Source organism: Protopterus annectens, chromosome 11.part0 (genome assembly GCF_019279795.1).
Source record: "Protopterus annectens isolate FY-2018-M chromosome 11.part0, PAN1.0, whole genome shotgun sequence".
NCBI classification, from domain to species: Eukaryota; Metazoa; Chordata; order Ceratodontiformes; family Protopteridae; genus Protopterus; species Protopterus annectens.
In genome coordinates this window covers 114,946,863-114,969,258 of record NC_056745.1, presented here as the reverse complement: position 1 = coordinate 114,969,258, position 22,396 = coordinate 114,946,863, and the positions used below count along the sequence as shown (strand labels likewise).

Sequence of the window (22,396 nt, the reverse complement as noted above, 5' to 3'; positions counted from 1 at the left end):
ATACTGCACTGATGTACAGTATGAAGACAGGGAGTGATACTGCACTGATGGTGTACAGTATGAAGACAGGGAGTGATACTGCACTGATGATGTACAGCATGAAGACGGAGTGATACTGCACTGACAATGTACAGTATGAAGACAAGGAGTGATACTGCACTGATGATGTACAGTATGAAGACGGAGTGATACTGCACTGATGTACAGTATGAAGACAGGGAGTGATACTGCACTGATGGTGTACAGTATGAAGACAGGGAGTGATACTGCACTGATGGTGTACAGCATGAAGACAAGGAGTGATACTGCACTGATGATGTACAGTATGAAGACAGGGAGTAATATTGCACTGATGGTGTGCAGTATGAAGACAGGAAGTGATACTGCACTGATGGTGTACAGCATGAAGACAAGGAGTGATACTGCACTGATGTACAGTATGAAGACAGGGAGTGATACTGCACTGATGATGTACAGTATGAAGACAAGGAGAGATGCTGCAATGATATACAGCATGAAGACAAGGAGTGATACTGCACTGATGATGTACAGCATGAAGACGGAGTGATACTGCACTGACAATGTACAGTATGAAGACAAGGAGTGATACTGCACTGATGTACAGTATGAAGACAGGGAGTGATACTGCACTGATGGTGTACAGTATGAAGACAGGGAGTGATACTGCACTGATGGTGTACAGCATGAAGACAAGGAGTGATACTGCACTGATGATGTACAGTATGAAGACAGGGAGTAATATTGCACTGATGGTGTGCAGTATGAAGACAGGAAGTGATACTGCACTGATGGTGTACAGCATGAAGACAAGGAGTGATACTGCACTGATGTACAGTATGAAGACAGGGAGTGATACTGCACTGATGATGTACAGTATGAAGACAAGGAGAGATGCTGCAATGATATACAGCATGAAGACAAGGAGTGATACTGCACTGATGATGTACAGCATGAAGACAAGGAGTGATACTGCACTGATGATGTACAGTATGAAGACAAGGAGTGATACTGCATTGACAATATGCAGCATGAAGACAAGGAGTGATAATGCAGTCATGATGTACAGTATGAAGACAAGGAGTGATACTGCACTGATGTACAGCATGAAGGCAAGGAGTGATATTGCACTGACTGTGTACAGCATAAAGACAAGGAGTGATACTGCACTAATGATGTACAGCATGAATACAAGGAGTGATATTGCACTGACAATGTACAGTATGAAGACAAGGAGTGATACTGCACTGATGATGTACAGCATGAAAACAAGGAGTGATATTGCACCGAGAATATACAGCATGAAGACAAGGGGTGATACTGCACTGATGATATACAGCATGAAGTCAAGGAGTGATATTGCACTGATGATGTGCAGTATGAAGACAAGCAGTGATATTGTACCAAGAATATACACCATGAAAACAAGGAGTGATACTGCACTGACGATGTACAGCATGAAAACAAGGAGTGATACTGCACTGATGATCTGCAGCATGAAGACAAGGAGTGATACTGCACTGACAATGTACAACATGAAGACAAGGAGTGATACTGCACTGACAATGTACAACATGAAGACAAGGAGTGATATTGAACTGACGATGTACAGTATGAAGACAAGGAGTGATACTGCACTGATGATGTACAGCATGAAGACAAGGAGTGATATTGCACTGAAGATGGGATTTCCTTCTTTTAAGTACTGTGTCACGCTACTACCTGATTCTCTCCAATTATGTACTCTTACCCACCTGTTGTAAACCTACAACATTTCAGCTAATTTGTCATAATATTTTCCAATATGCAACACAACAACAAAATCCACCACAGAATGGATGCATTGCCAGAACATACTGCATTAATTAATTACTGTCTTCAAAAGATCTTTTACAATCTGTCACTTCTTTCTCTTCAATATTCTGCCCACAGTAATAAAAGGTAGATAATTTTTTGGTACATAACAGAATTCCGAGAAGCTTCACTAAAATATATCTTTAACTGTATATAAAACAAATTAAGATTTCTTAATATCTCCCAAATGTCTTATCAGATTTCTCTTTCCCTTATAAATCATTTGTCCACCAACATTTGTTGACCATGTAAATTCATGATATAAGGGATGTTCAGTATGTGCCTTTTGGGATTACTTTTTCCAACATAACATTAATGACTCAAGGGTAGCTGTTTTAGCTAATGGTGATTGCTATCAGACTGGACTTGTGTACAATCATAGACGCCTGTGTTTTACATCTTATGAGAGCAAAAACTCAGATGGGAGAGGCTTAGGATTTTGGAGCATATCAGGGATATTCACAGTAGTTCTGAGGCCAGTCTTATTATCCTTCATTTTAAGTAATTCTATAGCTCTGACCTTAAAGGATTGGATATTTTTCTATTTACAGTCTTCCTTATGTAGAGTTTCATGTATATAATAGTCAGATTTTGGTACATGCCTTGGCTCAGCATATTTTTTCTTTGAATGTTTTTATACTCTAAAGGGCTGAATAATGAGTTAAATTTAAAGTATTTATTGTTAATTTACTAATCTATATCTGTAAGGAACAGTATCTGATGCATCCAAGTGTGTTTTTGACTGATGCAGTAGGTGGATTGGACATTCTAAATTGGCCCTAGGTGTGAGTGCGTGTGTGTGTGTGTGCCTTCTGTGGAAGATTGGGCGCCGGGCTGGCAACTCGATACTGTAAAACTCCACTGCCAATCATGAGCGGACAGGTGATCCGCTGTGGCGACCCTTAAGGAGTTGCATTGTGTTTTTGTAGACTTAGAGAAAGCATATGACAGGGTGCCTAGAGAGGAGTTGTGGTATTGTATGAGGAAGTCAGGAGTGTCAGAGAAGTATGTAAGAGTGGTACAGGGTATGCATGAGGGTAGTGTGACAGTGGTGAGATCTGCAGTGGGAGTGATGGATGCATTTAAGGTGGAGGTGGGGTTTCATCAAGGATCAGCTCTAAGCCCTTTCTTATTTGCAATGGTGATGGACAGGTTGACAGATGAGATCAGACAGGAGTCCCCGTGGACTATGATGTTTGCAGATGACATTGTGATCTGTAGTGAGAGTAGGGAACAGGTGGAGGAGACCCTGGAGAGATGGAGATATGCTCTAGAGAGAAGAGGAATGAAGGTCAGCAGGAATAAGACAGAATATATGTGTGTGAATGAGAGGGAGGATAGAGGAATGGTGAAGATGGAAGGAATAGAGGTGGCAAAGGTGGATGAGTTTAAATACTTGGGGTCAGTAGTTCAGAGTAACAGTGAGTGTGGAAGAGAGGTGAAGAAGAGAGTACAGGCGGAATGGAGTGGGTGGAGAAGAGTGTCAGGAGTGATTTGTGACAGACGAGTACCTGTAAGAGTGAAAGGGAAGGTCTACAAGAGGGTAGTGAGACCAGCTATGTTATATGGGTTGGAGACAGTGGCAATGACAAAAAGGCAGGAGTTTGAGCTGGATGTGGCAGAATTAAAGATGTTAAGATTTGCACTGGGTCTGACGAGGGTGGGCAGGATTAGGAATAAGTATATTAGAGGGTCAGCCCAGGTTGGAAGGTTTAGAGACAAAGCCAGCGAGGCACGATTACGTTGGTTTGGACATGTGCTGAGGAGGGATGATGAGTATATTGGGAAAAAGATGCTAAGGATGAAGCTACCAGGTAACAGGAAAAGAGGAAGGCCTAAGATAAGGTTTATGGATGTGGTGAGAGAGGACATGCAGGTGGTTGGTGTGACAGAGCAAGATGCAGAGGACAGGAAGAAATGGAAACAGCTGATCTACTGTGGCGACCCCTAATGGGAACAGCTGAAAGAAGATGATGATTAACCTATAAACCTATAGAATATGAGAGCCTAGTAATAACCTGTGAACCTGTACTATATAACAGCCTAGTATTAACCTATGAACCTATAGTATATGATGGCCTAATATTAACCTATGAACTTATAGTATATAACAGCTTAGTATTAACCTATGAACCTATAATATGTGATAGCCTAGTATTAACCTATGAACCTATACGATATAACAGCCTAGTATTAACCTATGAACCTAGAGTATATGAATACAGCCTAGTATTAACCTATGAACCTATAGTATATGATAACAGCCTAGTATTAACCTATAAACCTATAGTATATGATAACAACCTAGTATTAACCTATCAACCTATAGTATGTAATACCAGCCTAGTATTAACCTATCAACCTGTAGTATATAACAGCCTAGTATTAATGTATGAACCTATAGTATATGATAACAGCCTAGTATTAACCTATAAACCTATAGTATATGATAGCCTAGTAATAACCTGTAAACCTATACTATATAACAGCCTAGTATTAGCCTATGAACCTATACTATATGATAACAGCCTAGTATTAAGCTATGAACCTAGAGTATATGATAGCCTAGTATTAACCTATGAACCTATAGTATATGATAACAGCCTAGTATTAGCCTATGAACCTATAGTATATGATAACAGCATAGTATTAACCTATACTATATGATAACAGCTTAGTATTAACCTATGAATGTACAGTATATAACAGCCTAGTATTAACCTATGAACCTATAGTATATGCCAACAGCCTAGTATTAACCTATGAACCTATAGTATAAGATAACAGCCTAGTATTAACTTATGAAACTATAGTATAGGATAACAGCCTAGTATTAACCTATGAAACTATAGTATAGGATAACAGCCTAGTATTAACCTATAGTATATAACAGCGTAGTATTAACGTATGAACATATAGTATATGATAACAGCCTAGTATTAACCTATGAACCTATAGTATATAACAGCCTAGTATTAACCTATGAACCTATAGTATATGACAACAGCCTAGTATTAACCTATAGTATATGATAACAGCCTAGTAATAATCTGTGAACCTATAGTATATGATAACAGCTTTGTATTAATCTATGAACCTATAGTATATGAAACAGCCTTGTATAAACATGTGAACCAATAGTATATGAAGCTTTACTGTATGATAACAGCCTAGTATTAAGCTATGAACTTAGAGTATATGATAACAGCATAGTATTAACCTATACTATATGATAACAGCTTAGTATTAACCTACAAACTTACAGTATATAACAGCCTAGTATTAACCTATGAACCTATAGTATATGCTAACAGCCTAGTATTAACCTATGAACCTATAGTATATGATACAGCCTAGTATTAACCTATAGTATATGAAAACAGCCTAGTATTAGCCTATGAACCTATAGTATATGAAAAAGCCTAGTATTAGCATATGAACCTATAGTATATGAAAACAGCCTAGTATTAACCTATGAACCTATAGTATATGATAACAGCCTAGTATTACCCTATAGTACATGAAAACAGAATAGAATTAACCTATAGTATATGATAAAGCCTAGTATTAACCTATGAACCTATAGTATATGATAACAGCCTAGTATTAACCTATAGTATATGAAAACAGCTTAGTATTAACCAATGAACATATTGTATATGAAATCAGCCTAGTATTAACCTATGAACCTATAGTATATGATAACAGCCTAATATTAACATATAGTATATGATAACAGCCTAGAATTAACCTATGAACCTATACTATATGATAACAGCCTAGTACTAACCTATGAACCGATAGTATATGATAACAGCCTAGTATTAACCTATGAACCTATAGTATATGATAACAGCCTAGTATTAACCTATCAGCCTATAGTATACAATAACAGCCTAGTATTAACCTATCAACCTATAGTACATAACAGCCTAGTATTAACCTAGGAACCTATAGTATATGATAACAACCTAGTATTAACCTATAAACCTATAGTATATAACAGCCTAGTATTAAACTATGAACCTATAGTAAATGATAATAGCCTAGTATTAACCTATGAACCTATAGTATATGATAACAGCCTAGTATTAACCTATGAACCTATAGTATGACAACAGCCTAGTATTAACCTATGAAATTATAGTATAAGATAACAGCCTAGTATTAACCTATAGTATATAACAGCCTAGTATTAACGTATGAACCTATAGTATATGATAACAGCCTAGTATTAACCTATAGTATATGATAACAGCCTAGTAATAATCTGTGAACCTATAGTATATGATAACAGCCTAGTATTAATCTATGAACCTATAGTATATAAAACAGCCTAGTAATAACCTGTGAACCAATAGTATATGATAGCCTAGTATTAACCTATGAACCTATAGTATATGATACAGCCTAGTATTAACCTATAGTATATGATAACAGCCTAGTATTAACCTATAGTATATGATAACAGCCTAGTATTAACCTATGAACGTATAGTATATGATAACAGCCTAGTATTAACCTATGAACCTATAGTATATGATAACAGCCTAGTATTAACCTATAGTATATGATAAAGCCTAGTATTAACCTATAAACCTATAGTATATGATAACAGCCTAGTATTATCCTATATTATATGGGGCGGCCACAGTGGTGCAGCGGTTAGCGTTGCCACCTCACAGCAAGAGGTTCTCCAATTCGATCCTCGGCTGGAGTGCCTTCTGTGCGGAGTCTGCATGTCCTCCCTGTGGTCACGTGGGTTTCCTCCGGGTGCTCCGGTTTCCTCCCACATCCCAAAGACATGCTGTAGGTGTATTGGACACTGTAAATTGGCCATAGGTGTGAGTGTGTGCATGTGTGTGCCTTCTGTGGAAGGTTGGGTGCCGGGCTGGCAACTCAACACTGTAAAACTCCACTGCCAATCATGAGCGGACAGGTGATCTGCTGTGGCAATCCCTAACCGGGAAAAGCCGAAAGAAGAAGAAGATTATCCTATATTATATGAAAACAGCCTAGTATTAACCTATGACCCTATAGTATATGATAACAGCCTAGTATTAACCTATGAATCTATAGTATATGATAACAGCCTAGTATTAACCCGTGAACCTATACTATATAACTGCCTAGTATTAACCTATGAACCTATAGTATATGATAACAGCCTAGTATTAACTATGAACCTATAGTATATAACAGCCTAGTATTAACCTATGAACCTATAGTATATAATGACCTAGCATTAACCTATGAACCTAGAGTATATGATAGCCTAGTATTAACCTATGAACCTATAGTGTATGATAACAGCCTAGTATTAAGATATGAGCCTATAGTATATAACATCCTAGTATTAACCTATAGTATATAACAGCCTAGCATTAACCTATGAACCTATAGTATATGACAGCCTAGCATTAACCTATGAACCTATAGTATACAACAGCCTAGTATTAACCTATGAACCTATGTTATATGATAGCCTACTATTAACCTATGAACCTATAGTATATGATAACAGCCTAGTATTAACTATGAACCTATAGTATATAACAGCCTAGTATTAACCTATGAACCTATTAACCTATGAAGCTATAGTATAGGATAACAGCCTGGTATTAACCTATGAACCTATAGTATATGATAGCCTAGTATTAACCTATGAACCTATAGTATATAACAGCCTAGTATTAACCTATGAACCTATTAACCTAGTATTAACCTATAGTATATAACAGCCTAGTATACAACAGCCTAGTATTAACCTGTAGTATATGATAACAGCCTAGTATTAATCTATGAACCTATAGTATATGAAACGGCCTAGTTATAACCTGTGAACCTATAGTATATGATAACAGCCTAGTATTAACTATGGACCTATAGTATATAACAGCCTAGTATTAACCTATGAACCTTTAGTATATGATAGCCTAGTATTAACCTATAAAGCTATAGTATAGGATAACAGCCTAGTATTAACCTATGAACCTATAGTATATGATAGCCTAGTATTAACCTATGAACCTATAGTATACAACAGCCTAGTATTAACCTATGAACCTATTAACCTAGTATTAACCTATAGTATATCACAGCCTAGTATTAACCTGTAGTATATGATAACAGCCTAGTACTAATCTATGAATCTATAGTATATGAAACAGCCTAGTTATAACCTGTGAACCTATAGTATATGATAACAGCCTAGTATTAACCCATGAATCTGTACTATATAACTGCCTAGTATGAACCTATAGTATATGATAACAGCCTAGTATTAACTATGAACCTATAGTATATAATAGCCTAGTATTAACCTATGAACCTATAGTATATAACAGCCTAGCATTAACCTATGATCCTATAGTATATGACAGCCTAGTATTAACCTGTGAACCTATAGTGTATGATAACAGCCTAGTATTAATCTATGAACCTATAGTACTATATAACATCCTAGTATTAACCTATGGTATATAACAGCGTAGCATTAACCTATGAACCAATAGTATATGACAGCCTAACATTAACCTATGATCCTATAGTATATGACAGCCAAGTATTAACCTATGAATCTATAGTGTATGATAACAGCCTACTATTAACCTATGAACCTATAGTATATGATAGCCTAGTATTAACCTATGAACCTATAGTATATGATAACAGCTTAGTATTAACCTATGAACCTATAGTATATGATAACAGCCTAGTATTAACCTATGAAGCTATAGTATAGGATAACAGCCTAGTATTAACCTATGAACCTATAGTATATGATATCAGCCTAGTATTAACCTATGAACCTATAGTATATGATAGCCTAGTATTAACCTATGAACCTATAGTATATAACAGCCTAGTATTAACCTATGAACCTATTAACCTATAGTATATAACAGCCTAGTATATAACAGCCTAGTATTAACCTGTAGTATATGATAACAGCCTAGTATTAATCTATGAACCTATAGTATATGAAACAGCCTAGTTATAACCTGTGAACCTATAGCATATAACCGCCTAGTATTAACCTATGAACCTATAGTATATGATACAGCCTAGTATTAACCTATGAACCTATAGTATATGATAACAGCCTAGTATTAACCTATAGTATGATAACAGTCTAGTATTACCCTATAGTATATGAAAACAGCCTAGTATTAACATATGAACCTATAGTATATGATAAAGCATTGTATTAACCTATGAACCTATAATATGTGATAACAGCCTAGTATTAACCTATAGTATATGAAAACAGCCTATTAACCTATGAACCTATAGTATATGATAACAGCCTAGTATTAACCTATAGTATATGAAAACAGCCTATTAACCTATGAACCTATCGTATATAAAAGCAGCCTAGTATTAAACTATGAACCTATAGTGTATGATAAGAGCCTAATATTAACCTATAGTATATAACAGCCTATTATTAACCTATGAACCTATAGTATATGATAACAGCGTAGTATTAACCTATAAACCTATAGTATATGATAACACCCTAGAATTAACCTATGAACCTATAGTATATAATAACAGCCTTGTATTAACCTATGAACCTATAGTATATAACAACCTAGTATTAACCTATGAGCCTATAATATATGCTAGCAGCCTAGTATTTTTAATAGTTTATCTAACTGTAATTTAACGCAAGAACAGTACACAGTTTTAAATTTAGACTTTAAGTTCATCCCAGCAGTTATACCATGGACTCATGTTTTTAAACAGGAAGTTTTTAAGTTTGTCCATAAATTATATTTAAAATGTTTTTTCTTTAACAAAATAAGTTTGAATGATAATGAAATTAATTTAATTGAGGAATTTTCTGATGAAAGTTTTTTTTTCATGCAATGAAGACAGTGAGCAGGAATGTGATGATGATGAAATGTTTAAATGTAATGCTTATTGTTTACTTAATACCGCTAGTATTGCAGTAGTTAATAAATTTATGCCTACTTTCCTGAACCAGAGTATCTCCCTTTTCAACTCAATAGTTAATTTTGAAGGAGGTAATGTATGTGAGGAAGTATTGGAAAATAAAAAATCTATTAATTATAATTTAACTTATAAAGAATGGAAGGCATTAATAGAGCTCCAAAATAATAAGGAGCTAGTAATTAAACCAGCAGGCAAAGGTAATCAAATTGTAATGAATTCCATACAATATCATAGGATGCGTATGGAACATTTAAATAATCAAGAAGTGTATGAGAATAGTATAAAGTCATGCCTTACTAGAGCAATGGGAAAATATGATAAATTGTTACAGAAAGGTCTATGTTTGGGCTACTTCTCAAAGAAGGATGTGAAAATTAAATTGGCAGCTAATAATAAAAAATTAGTGGTATTTTTTTGTTTGCCAAAAATCCACAAGAATTTAAGACAGACCCCAGGAAGACCGATTGTATCAGCTTGTAACTATTTTTTGCACAATATGGGCCTATTACTACATGAAATATTACTTCCTCGTGTAAAGAAAACTTCCTCCTATATACAGGACAGTTTTGATTTTTTTAACAAAAATTGCTGGTATTGAGTGGAAGAGGGAGATGTACTGGATTGTGTTGGATGTGAAAAGTCTTTACACATCTATTAAACACTGTGATGGTTTATCTGCCATAGCATATTTTTAGGGGATAATCCTCTTTCTATTTTTATAACAGAGATGGTAGATTTCTGTTTGCAGAATAATTTCTTTCTTTATAATAATGAAATTTATAGAAGAAACAAGGGACTGCCATGGGGGCACCATTTGCTCCGATGTATGCCAACCTCTTTATGTCTTTTTTTGAAATGACGTTCTTGTTTAGGCAAGATTTTATGAAACAACTTGTCAAGTATTATTTTCATTACATAGATGATTTAATTTTTGTGTGTGAAGGAAGGGCAGAAAAGGTTAATGAGTTTATATTAGAGATGCACCAGAACCCATTTGACCTCAGTTTTGATGGTTTACAACAAAGAAATAAGGTGCATTTTTTGGATTTGGAGTTGGAGGACAAGGAAGATGGCACCATCGTGACAGGGGTACATAGAAAATTTACTGATGGTAACCAGTTTTTACACGCATCTAGTTGCCACCGACTCCATACAATAGCTGCCCTCCCCTATAATGAATTCTTAAGGCTGTCAAGAATCTGTAATAAGGAAGATATTTTAAAGAATTAAATTTGTAAATCAGCAGATATGTTTATAAATAGGGATTACAGTCCATATATGGTAAAGGAGGCAATACATAGGGTGTATTATAAGAATGTAAATAATCAAATTAAGAAAAATAAACTAATACACGAGATGAAGGAATTGAAATTAAATCAACTACAACAGATTTACTTTGTATCTATGTACAATATTAGAAGTAAGGAAATAATTGAGATGTTGGAGCATTATTGGAAATAATAGCTATATAAGACATAAAGAGGTTGGCATACATCGGAGCAAATGGTGCCCCCATGGCAGTCCCTTGTTTCTTCTATAAATTTCATTATTATAAAGAAAGAAATTATTCTGCAAACAGAAATCTACCATCTCTGTTATAAAAATAGAAAGAGGATTATCCCCTAAAAATATGCTATAGCTATACTGTCTCCATTAGCCAAAATTATGGAACGTTGTGTCCACAAGCAGTTTCTTCGCTACCTCACCGTAAATAAACTTCTGACTAACTCGCAACATGGCTTTAGACCCCACCATAGTACAACTACCGCCCTCCTTTCTTTCACCGACCCAGTCAACAAAAATCGTAATAACAAAAAAATATCGTCAGCTCTGTTTCTCGACCTGTCAAAAGCCTTTGACATGGTCAATCATCAGCTTCTTCTCCACACGCTTGAAACCCTACACTTTGACTATTCATCTCTTAACTGGTTCTCTGCTTATCTCTCTGGTAGGCAACAAGCAGTCCAATGGCAAAACAAGCTCTCTCACCTACTACCCAATACCATAGGAGTCCCCCAAGGCTCCATACTAGGTCCCCTTCTCTTTTCTGTGTTCATAAACGAACTTCACACAGTCATCCCTAAAGCCACCTGCATCCAATATGCGGATGATTCCACCCTTTTATGCTCACATATCTCTCTCCCTGAACTACAAGTAACAACCCAACACTGCTTTTCCACAGTAGAAAAATGGCTCTCAGGGAGGAATCTCATCCTAAATCCAAAAAAACTAAGCTACTACTATTCTTTCCTACCTCTGCCCCGACACCTAATCCCAACAATGCTACCTTCCACGTCCAATCTAATAATGGTACCATCATTGAGCCTGATACGCATACTAAACTACTAGGGGTCACCATTGATGACAAGCTCAGATTTAACATGCACATCAGCCAGACAATTAAGACCGTAAATAAGAAACTTGGATCCTTGTATAGAATCAAGAACTTTTAACGCCCAACACTAAACTAACCATTGCCCGTACGCATCTCCTCTCCACACTACTGTATGCCTCTCCTGTATTTTATTTTCTCAACAAAACTGACATCAACAAACTCTCCGTGACCTATAATCACATTGCCAGATTTATAACTGGACTTCCCTATAGAACACATCATTGTCTTAACCTAAAAACACTTAACTGGTTAGAATTACCCAACCTCCTCAAACTGAACCAACTCACTGAAGCGTTTAAAATTATTAAGGAACCTGATAAAACCCCCTCACTCAATAAGCTATTGACCCCCTATTCTAACCTAAGCAGTCTTCGATCCTCTAACAGACACCTTGTACAAACCATCAAATCTTACAACAAGGGGGGCGATGCTCTCTTTGCCAACTCTATAGGTAAGATTTGGAACTCCCTCCCATATAACCTTAGACTTTCTACCTCCCTTTTTCAATTCAAAAAAAATCTAACTCAATTCTTTAAGGCACAATGGCTATGTTCATGCGTAAAATCAGACTAGTCTCTCCTTGAGCGACCACTTATCCTACCACACTGTACTAACTTGGGCTTCCTGTTCCCTTGAACCTAACCATTGCTCTTTTGACCATTAATCCCCCTGTTCTTTACAGCATTATTCCTCTCTTCTTTGACTGTTCCTTTATACTCCATTGATATTATACTGTGGCTGTTATGATGTATTAGAGTCTAATAACAATAATGTTCCTCTACTGTATGTTTGTAAAACTGAATGGACCTTAGCAATTTTAATAATATGAATTAGCATCTGTCTCCTATGGATGTGTAATCCTACTTCCATACTGTTATGCCTGTTGAGTTTTTTTTCTCTTTTGTCTCCTCATCTGTCTCTTCATTACATGTATGTATATTGTAAACCTACTTGTATATTGTTATCACTATGGAGCTTTTCTCCCCGGGCCTCCGCTGAAAAAGGACATGTATCCAGTCGGACTATCCCGGTCAACAAATGTAAAATAAATAAATAAAATAAAATAAATAAATTTTTATTGCATGACAAATTACTGGGAAATGTTTTGCCAAGCCATCTCTCTAGATCATATGTGAGAGGTAGAAGCATAAGAGACATATTAGTCCAGGGATTATTTGCTTTACCAGATTTACCAGTACCTAGAATTTTGACACAAACAGGTACAATTAAATGTGTGAGATGCCCAGTTTGTCCACATATTATCAATTGTTTTGAATGTATTAATAATATTTCCTTTACTCCTAAGGATACATTTTCATGTGAATCTAAGGGGGTAATTTATATTTTGAGTTGTCCTTGTATTATGTTTTATGTGGGAAAAACGAAGATGATGTTCCGGTTAAGATTTATGGAACATACCAGTGACATTAAAAATTGTAAACAAGAAAAAACAATTGCTGCTCACTTTATGAAATTGCACAATAATGATTATTCATTGCTAAAGGGAAGCATTCTAGAACAGATTAACTGTTTTTGTATGGATGAAAACATTTTTAAGGAGAAACGTTTGCATAAATAAAGTATTTACATTTTGAAGTTTAATACATTGGTCCCTATGGGACTTAATGGGGAACTGAATTGGAGAAGTTTGCTTTAAGGGATAATTAGGTTAATTAGTTAATTAATTGTTTAATTGATGTATAGTGTGTATATAAGCTTGATGTGAGATGTGATTTGTATTCCAAGAAGGTGTATTCACCGAGGTGCTTGAATTAAAACATTTTTTATTGGAAGATTTGTGTTTCGTTTGGATTCTGGTTGTTTATTTATCAGAGTGTGGTGGTGGTGTTGTGCCATACTATATAACAGCCTAGTATTAACCTATGAACCTATAGTATATAACAGCCTAGTATTAACCATTGAACCTATAGTATATAGCAGCCTAATATTAACCTATGAACCTATAGTATATGATAACAGCCTAGTATTAACCTATGAACCTATAGTATATGATAAAGCCTTGTATTAACCTATAAGCCTATAGTATATAACAGCGTAGTATTAACCTATAGTATATGAAAACAGCCTAGTATTAACCTATGAACCTAGAGTATATGAATACAGCCTAGTATTAACCTATGAACCTATAGTATATGATAATAGCCTAGTATTAACCTATAAACCTATAGTATATAATAACAACCTAGTATTAACCTATCAACCTATAGTATATAATACCAGCCTAGTATTAACCTATCAACCTATAGTATATAACAGCCTAGTATTAATCTATGAATCTATAGTATATTATAACAGCCTAGCATTAACCTATAAACCTATAGTATATGATAGCCTAGTAATAACCTGTGAACCTATACTATATGATAACAGCCTAGTATTAACCGATGAACCTATACTATATGATAACAGCTTAGTATTAACCTATGAACTTACAGTATATAACAGCCTAGTATTAACCTATGAACCTATAGTATATGCTAACAGCTTAGTATTAACCTATGAACCTATAGTATAAGATAACAGCCTAGTATTAACTTATGAAACTATAGTATAGGATAACAGCCTAGTATTAACCTATGAAACTATAGTATAGGATAACAGCCTAGTATTAACCTGTAGTATATAACAGCGTAGTATTAACGTATGAACATATAGTGTATGATAACAGCCTAGTATTAACCTAAGAACCTATAGTATATAATAGCCTAGTATTAACCTACGAACCTATAGTATATGACAACAGCCTAGTATTAACCTATAGTATATGATAACAGCCTAGTAATAATCTGTGAACCTATAGTATATGATAACAGCCTTGTATTAATCTATGAACCTATAGTATATGAAACAACCTTGTATAAACATGTGAACCAATAGTATATGAACCTATACTGTATGATAACAGCCTAGTATTAAGCTATGAACCTAGAGTATATGATAGCCTAGTATTAACCTATGAACCTATAGTATATGATAACAGCCTAGTATTAACCTATGAACCTATAGTATATGATAACAGCATAGTATTAACCTATACTGTATGATAACAGCTTAGTATTAACCTATGAACTTACAGTATATAACAGCCTAGTATTAACCTATCAACCTATAGTATATGCTAACAGCCTAGTATTAACCTATGAACCTATAGTATATGATACAGCCTAGTATTAACCTATAGTATATGAAAACAGCCTAGTATTAGCCTATGAACCTATAGTATATGTAAAAGCCTAGTATTAACATATGAACCTATAGTATATGAAAACAGCCTAGTATTAACCTATGAACCTATAGTATATGATAACAGCCTAGTATTACCCTATAGTACATGAAAACAGCCTAGAATTAACCTATAGTATATGATAAAGCCTAGTATTAACCTATGAACCTATAGTATATGATAACAACCTAGTATTAACATATAGTATATGAAAACAGCCTAGTATTAACCAATGAACATATAGTGTATGAAAGCAGCCTAGTATTAACCTATGAACCTATAGTATATGATAACAGCCTAGTATTAACCTATAGTATATGATAACAGCCTAGAATTAACCTATGAACCTATACTATATGATAACAGCCTAGTACTAACCTATGAACCGATAGTATATGATAACAGCCTAGTACTAACCTATGAACCAATAGTATATGATAACAGCCTAGTATTAACCTATGAACCTATAGTATATGATAACATCCTAGTATTAACCTATCAGTCTATAATATATAATAACAGCCTAGTATTAACCTATCAACCTATAGTATATGACAGCCTAGTATTAACCTATGAACCTATAGTATATGATAACAGCCTAGTATTAACCTATAAACCTATAGTATATAACAGCCTAGTATTAAACTATGAACCTATAGTAAATGATAATAGCCTAGTATTAACCTATGAACCTATAGTATATGACAACAGCCTAGTATTAACCTACGAAATTATAGTATAGGATAACAGCCTAGTATTAACCTATATTATATAACAGCCTAGTATTAACATATGAACCTATAGTATATGATAACAGCTTAGTATTAACCTATGAACCTATAGTATATAACAGCCTAGTATTAACCTATGAACCAATAGTATATGATAACAGCCTAGTATTAACCTATGAACCTATAGTATATGATAACAGCCTAGTATTAACCTATGAACCTATAGTATAGGATAACAGCCTAGTATTAACCTATGAACCTATAGTGTAGGATAGCAGCTTAGTATTAACCTATGAACCTATAGTGTAGGATAACAGCCTAGTATTAACCTATGACCCTATAGTATATGATAACAGCCTAGTCTTAACCTATGAACCTATAGTATATGAAAACAGCCTAGTATTAGCCTATGAACGTATAGTACATGATAACAGCCTGGTATTAACCTATGAATGTGTAGTATATAATAACACCCTAGTATAAATCTATGAACCTGTAGTATATGATAGCCTAGTATTAATCTACGATGCTATAGTATATAATAACAGCTTTGTATTAACCTATGAACCTATAGTATAGGACAACAGCCTAGTATTAACCCATGAACCTATAGTATATAACAGCCTAGTATTAACCTGTGAACCTATAGTATAGGACAACAGCCTATTATTAACCCATGAACCTATGCTATATAACAGGCTAGTATTAACTCATTCCCTCCAGTACAGCTCTTTTGATTATGTACCTTTAACTCATAGTGGGTGTGGCTTGAGTCTTTAAAAAATAAAGTTATCACCTTACAATTCTAACAAATACTCATTGACATAGGTCAAATATCAATACAATTGTGTTTGCCATCATGTATGCTTCAAGATAAAATATTCTAATACCTCGTATAGGGCATGGTTTTGGAATTATTAATGCAAATATGAACAGGCAATATTTGACACCTAGAGGAGCAGTAGGAAGTAACTGCAGATGCACCTGGAGGCATCACTCGGATGTAATGAGTTAACCTATGACCCTATAGTATATGATAGCCTAGTATTAACCTATAGTATATGATAACAGTCTAGTATTAACCTGTGAACCTATACTATAGGATAACAGCCTATTATTAACCTATGAACCTATAGTATAGGATAACAGTCTACTATTGACCTATGAACCTATGATTTATTTATTTTTTTTTATAATTTGTAGGAAGGGTTTAACTATGAAAAGATTTTGGAAAAACATTTCAGTATGAATTCTTAGGGATAAAGTGTGGTTTAGCCATCCGCTAATGTTCTTCCAATAGAGTCTATGATTTACAATGGTTAGCAAAGACAGGTGCTAAAAAGCATCACCTGTGCTTTTAAAGCATTGATAGACTGGTGCTTGTTAAGTAACCAGAGCCACTTCTGTAGCTGTCTGTTAGAAGGTTTTACCAGGTGCATTAAAATGGGATCCCCCACAAAGTGTGGCATTTTTATGCTTTTTTGGTCACTGGGTAGTGCAGTTATAAATAACAAGAATGGTCAGTGGCTAAGCTTGAATCCTGGGGGACTCCTTCAGGAAGGTGTTTCCATTCAGTCATTAGTTCCAGTTTGTACCTTATTTGTTCTATCATTCAAAAATTTTAAACATGTTTATTAAATCACTATTACAGCAGTGACATGAGTACACACATATTAATAGCAAAGAAAATAAGTCATAGTGATATCGCTCATTGTTTACGTGCAGTAAACAAGTGATATCACTCATTGTTTACGTGCAGTAAACAAGTGATATCGCTCATTGTTTACGTGCATTAAACAAGTGATATCGCTCATTGTTTACTTGCAGTAAAAATTGTAGCCAGCCTTCTTCCATTGAAATGGAGATAACATCTTACTTCAAGATGCGCCAAAGTATTTTGATAAATCAGTATCAATGGCTCTTTTTATCAAATCATTTTCCAAATTGGATAAAATGCTACCTGTAGTTTTAGGTAGAAATGTTTGGGTGGAGAGTCCTTTTTGTAATCCATGTTGTAAGGGACAGATAAGATTACAGTGATCCATTAAACATATGAGTTGGTAAGCATTTTAGCTAGTGGAGTAAGTTTTGAAACGGGTCTGAAGAGTGAAGGAAGAGTAGGATGTGGACACTGATAATTGTGACACGACAGCAGATTTCCACTATTGGGGAATAAAGACTGTTAAGAAACAGTTAATTAAATGTGCTGGGAGATTTATAATGCAAGTAGAAGAATGTTTTAAGGACTGATGGCTGAATGTTTTTGTTTGTAATTGCATTTTGGGAGTTCTGCAAGTAACCTATTGGTTATTGTTGCCGAGGTTCTTTTAAAATGAAATGCAGGTAGATTTAGCTTACTTTGTAAGTGGTGTATACCTGCCATTAGATCAGACAGTAAATTGAAACCTGATGGGCACATGAGCTTACTATAACTGTAGTATAGTGAAAGGGATATTTTTAGTGATATTCTGCATACAGTCAATTGTGTTTAGTTCTGGAAAATAAATATGCAGTACTAAAGTTTTGAATTATGGACATAACTTTTTGAACTATTAGCATGCTTTCTGTTCATCTATAATGAGCAATCTTAGCTGTGTTTACAGCAGTAGTAATTTGTCTTCAGGTTTATGAATCACGGAAGTGAAAGGAAAATGTAAGTTTGTATTTGGGATTCAAACCCAAGACCTCCAGCATTCTGTGCTTGCATTACTACCACTGGATTAACAAGTGCATTTAAACAGGTAAGTGTTGAGTTTTCCCCTAAACAACTTTTCCCTCTCAGCTAGTAAACATCAATGTGCACACACACGTGTGCACACACACACACGCACACAAAGTATTACTTTTTTATTTTATTTATTTATTTTTATTTAGCATTTGTTGACTGGGAAAGTCCAACTAGGTTCCACAGATCCTGTTTTCAGCAGAGGCCCGGGGAGAAATGCTCCAGAAGCATGTCTTTAGAATGTGGGAGTAAACCCGGAGTACCTGGAGGAAACCCATGAAAATGCAGGGAGAACATGCAAACTACGCATAGAAGGCACCCCAGATGAGAATCGAACTGGAGAACCTCTTGCTGTGTGGCGACAGTGTTAACCGCTGCACCACTGCGCCACCCGGAAGTGAAATGTAAATATTAGCTCTTATTTGGAATTCAAACATAATACCTGTGGCATTACATGATGATGTCACAGCTACTGACCAACAAGAGCCTCTGGTTTAAGAATATAAAGATATTGTGGTTAATACCTGTGGCATTACATGATGATGTCACAGCTACTGACCAGCAAGAGCCTCCAGTTTAAGAATATAATGATATTGTGCTGACAGTAGTGGGTTTCCATTTTCTCCATATATTACCTTTTTTGAGACGATGTTTGATTTTAGTGGTTAGCAGTAAGCATAGGTACTTTAGTCTGGCTACACATCTTTTTGTTATGGGACAGACAGACAGAATTTTTGCATGTCTAATCATGAATTAGTAAGCAGTGAAGGTGCCGGGTAAATTTTATATAAATATATTATCTGCTGTTTTTTTTAAGGATCTAAATGTAATTTGTTTTAGAGTTATTGTATACTTTGTAAGATCAGAAGGTGGTTATGGGGTGCTTGAACACTAGTGCTTATTGTAGCATAGGTACATTTATGTGGTATATTTTAACATGATGTCTAAGAGTGCATCTGAACTGGTACTGATGTTTGGTATGATTATTTGCTGGCTTTAAAGAGTTTTGCATACTGTGTAAGGTGGCTATACAATTTAGAAAGTTACTGTTTGGGCCAGCCAACTGATGTTAAGGTTACCTGATAATGTATAGCTTTGTTTATCATTCCAAGGAAAGATAACATTAAATAGAGTTTTAAATCTGTGTTGCAGGTGGATAAAACTCTAACTGTGACCCAGGCAACTCATGTTCGAATAGTTACTTGAGGGTTGGAAGTGTGATGTCAGGTGGGGGGGGGGGGACAGGAGTCAGAGGCCTATGCTAACTCATTCATCCTGGGAGGAGGAACTGGCAGGTCCCAGTACAGCAGGAGTGCATTTAAATCAAAGATAAATAACAGAAGTAGAATAAACAGATAATTCTAAGCAGCTCTAACAATGGATACCAAGAAACTACAAAGCAACCAAAGTTTCAGCAGTCAGAGTATGCTACTTAAGTATACGTATCCAGCTTCAGTTGTCTGACATTTTCCTTAATGTGCTTGACTTCCCAGGGCTGGAGGGTGGAGACATATTCCTGAATTAATTTTTCTGGCTTGGGATAAAGCCATTTGTACCATCTAGGTATCAACAGAACTGTTAATGAACATTACAACCACGACAATTGTTCTCTATACTTTTTGCAAATAGACACATGAAGTGATAAGTTTAATGTCATTATTGAAGTTGGACTGTGAGTAAAATATGGATTATCTGTAAATGAAGCTATAGCTGTGGCAATGTTGAAGTCATTTTCAACAAAATATGTTCCTTCAAGTCAAAGATTTAATATTATGGGAGACAAGAAGAATGAAAGGATTTATCAAATGTTCACCGGCATTCAGCTGAGACGTTTTTAAGAAGTCGTCTGTCCTGAAAGACCCTGTGAAGAAATATTTAGTTAGATTTTGTAGAGGCCAGAATTCATCTCTGGATTCTAATGTGAATAACAGAATGTGATCCAGTTCTATACTAATGTTAATAAAGGAAATGGATAGAGTGTGAATATCAGTGGTAGGATAATTAATGTCAAAGGTATGTGCTGCGTATACAGCAGCAGCAGATTTACCTGGGCTGAGAAAAGAATTTGGCCTTGTCCTGTGACTGAACAAGAGCAAACCTCCCCGAGCCTTCACTGAAAAATGGCTTTGTTCCAAGTCGGACTTTCCTGGTAAACAAATGTTAAATAAGTAAATAAAATAAAACAGTAAAGTACTTGCAGTTCATGGAATAAGCTATTCAGGGTGAAGTTTCTTACCCAGTACCAGAGTCTCCAGCCATGCTGGAGGTAGTCACAGAGTACAATGATCACTACAGGCTGAACAGCCATATGTGCACGTTAGGATATATGGTGTAGTATGATAGAATAACTCTTGTTCTTCAGTAATTTGCTTTACCCATATGGCTCAGGAATGTGGTGACTGGCAGGTTATCTACAGAAACAGCAGAAACCATGCAAGGTGCTAGCCATCTGAGAGGAAACATCTGCACGGCACAACTGCTATTTACACCAAAGCTTCTGTTGCTTTGCTGTACAGTGCACCCTATAAACCCTGCAGAAATGCTCCACACAATGTTTTCCAAGCATCGGTCTTAGACTCACCTCTTTCAAAATTTTTAAATAACTATGTTTTGACCCCAAACACCCTACACTGTGCCTCCAGCTTTTCTCCTTATTTCTTTGTAGGAATCCCAGCTTTTAGTTTGAACAGGGACACAGAAGTTTTTACATGTATATCATTACTGCCTCCAACTTGAGTCAGTTTTTGCAACGTCCAGCATACCTCTCAAACCCTTAGACTCTGGAAAATAATGGTGAGTAAAAGGCCTAAGAATAGGGATAAATGTTAAATATTTTTCTTATAAACTTAAAAAGTTGCCTGAATAACAGGTTTTGCATCAACATGCATTTTGTGAAGGATATGGCATCTGAAACTCAAATGTCTGTCATTATTTAGTGGCTTCACTCCTCAGTGATTTGCCAGAAAACCCAAATAAATTATGAGGAATACATTAAAAATATAAGACAAAAATCTGGACTTTCTGAAAACATCTGGACCTTTGAGAAGTATGATGTATAGTGCATCCTAGACATTTTTGGTATGCACAGCATGATCACCCCCTAGCTTGTATCCTCCACTCTTCTGCCTAAAGACGCATGAGTTGGTTTTCACCGTTTAGCCCCAGTTCCATTGGGTGATATCCCTGGCGCTTGGATTTATTTGCTATACCTAGCTTGCTAGCAGTGCATTCAAGGTTTAGACATATATGCCACTGGTTCCAAACAGTCTTCAGAGTTTCTGCAAACCAACTTTTATGGAATCTGTATATCTTTATTACGCGTTTTACACATATAACAATATAAACTCAGAGGCATTTACTAGCTCTGTTTTAATGAAATATACATTTCAGTGATCTTGAGCAGGTTTTCCACTGGTTCACACAGAATTGTATAGGTGTTAACACCAGTAAAACAAAAAAAAACTCAT

The 22,396-nt window shown here is 35.4% G+C and overlaps 1 protein-coding gene across 1 annotated transcript in view; it reads left to right on the top strand.

Moving 5' to 3' along the window:
* Positions 1-22,396, top strand: part of LOC122815196 — a 249,413-nt gene that overhangs the window by 178,248 nt on the left and 48,769 nt on the right. The window lies entirely within an intron of this gene.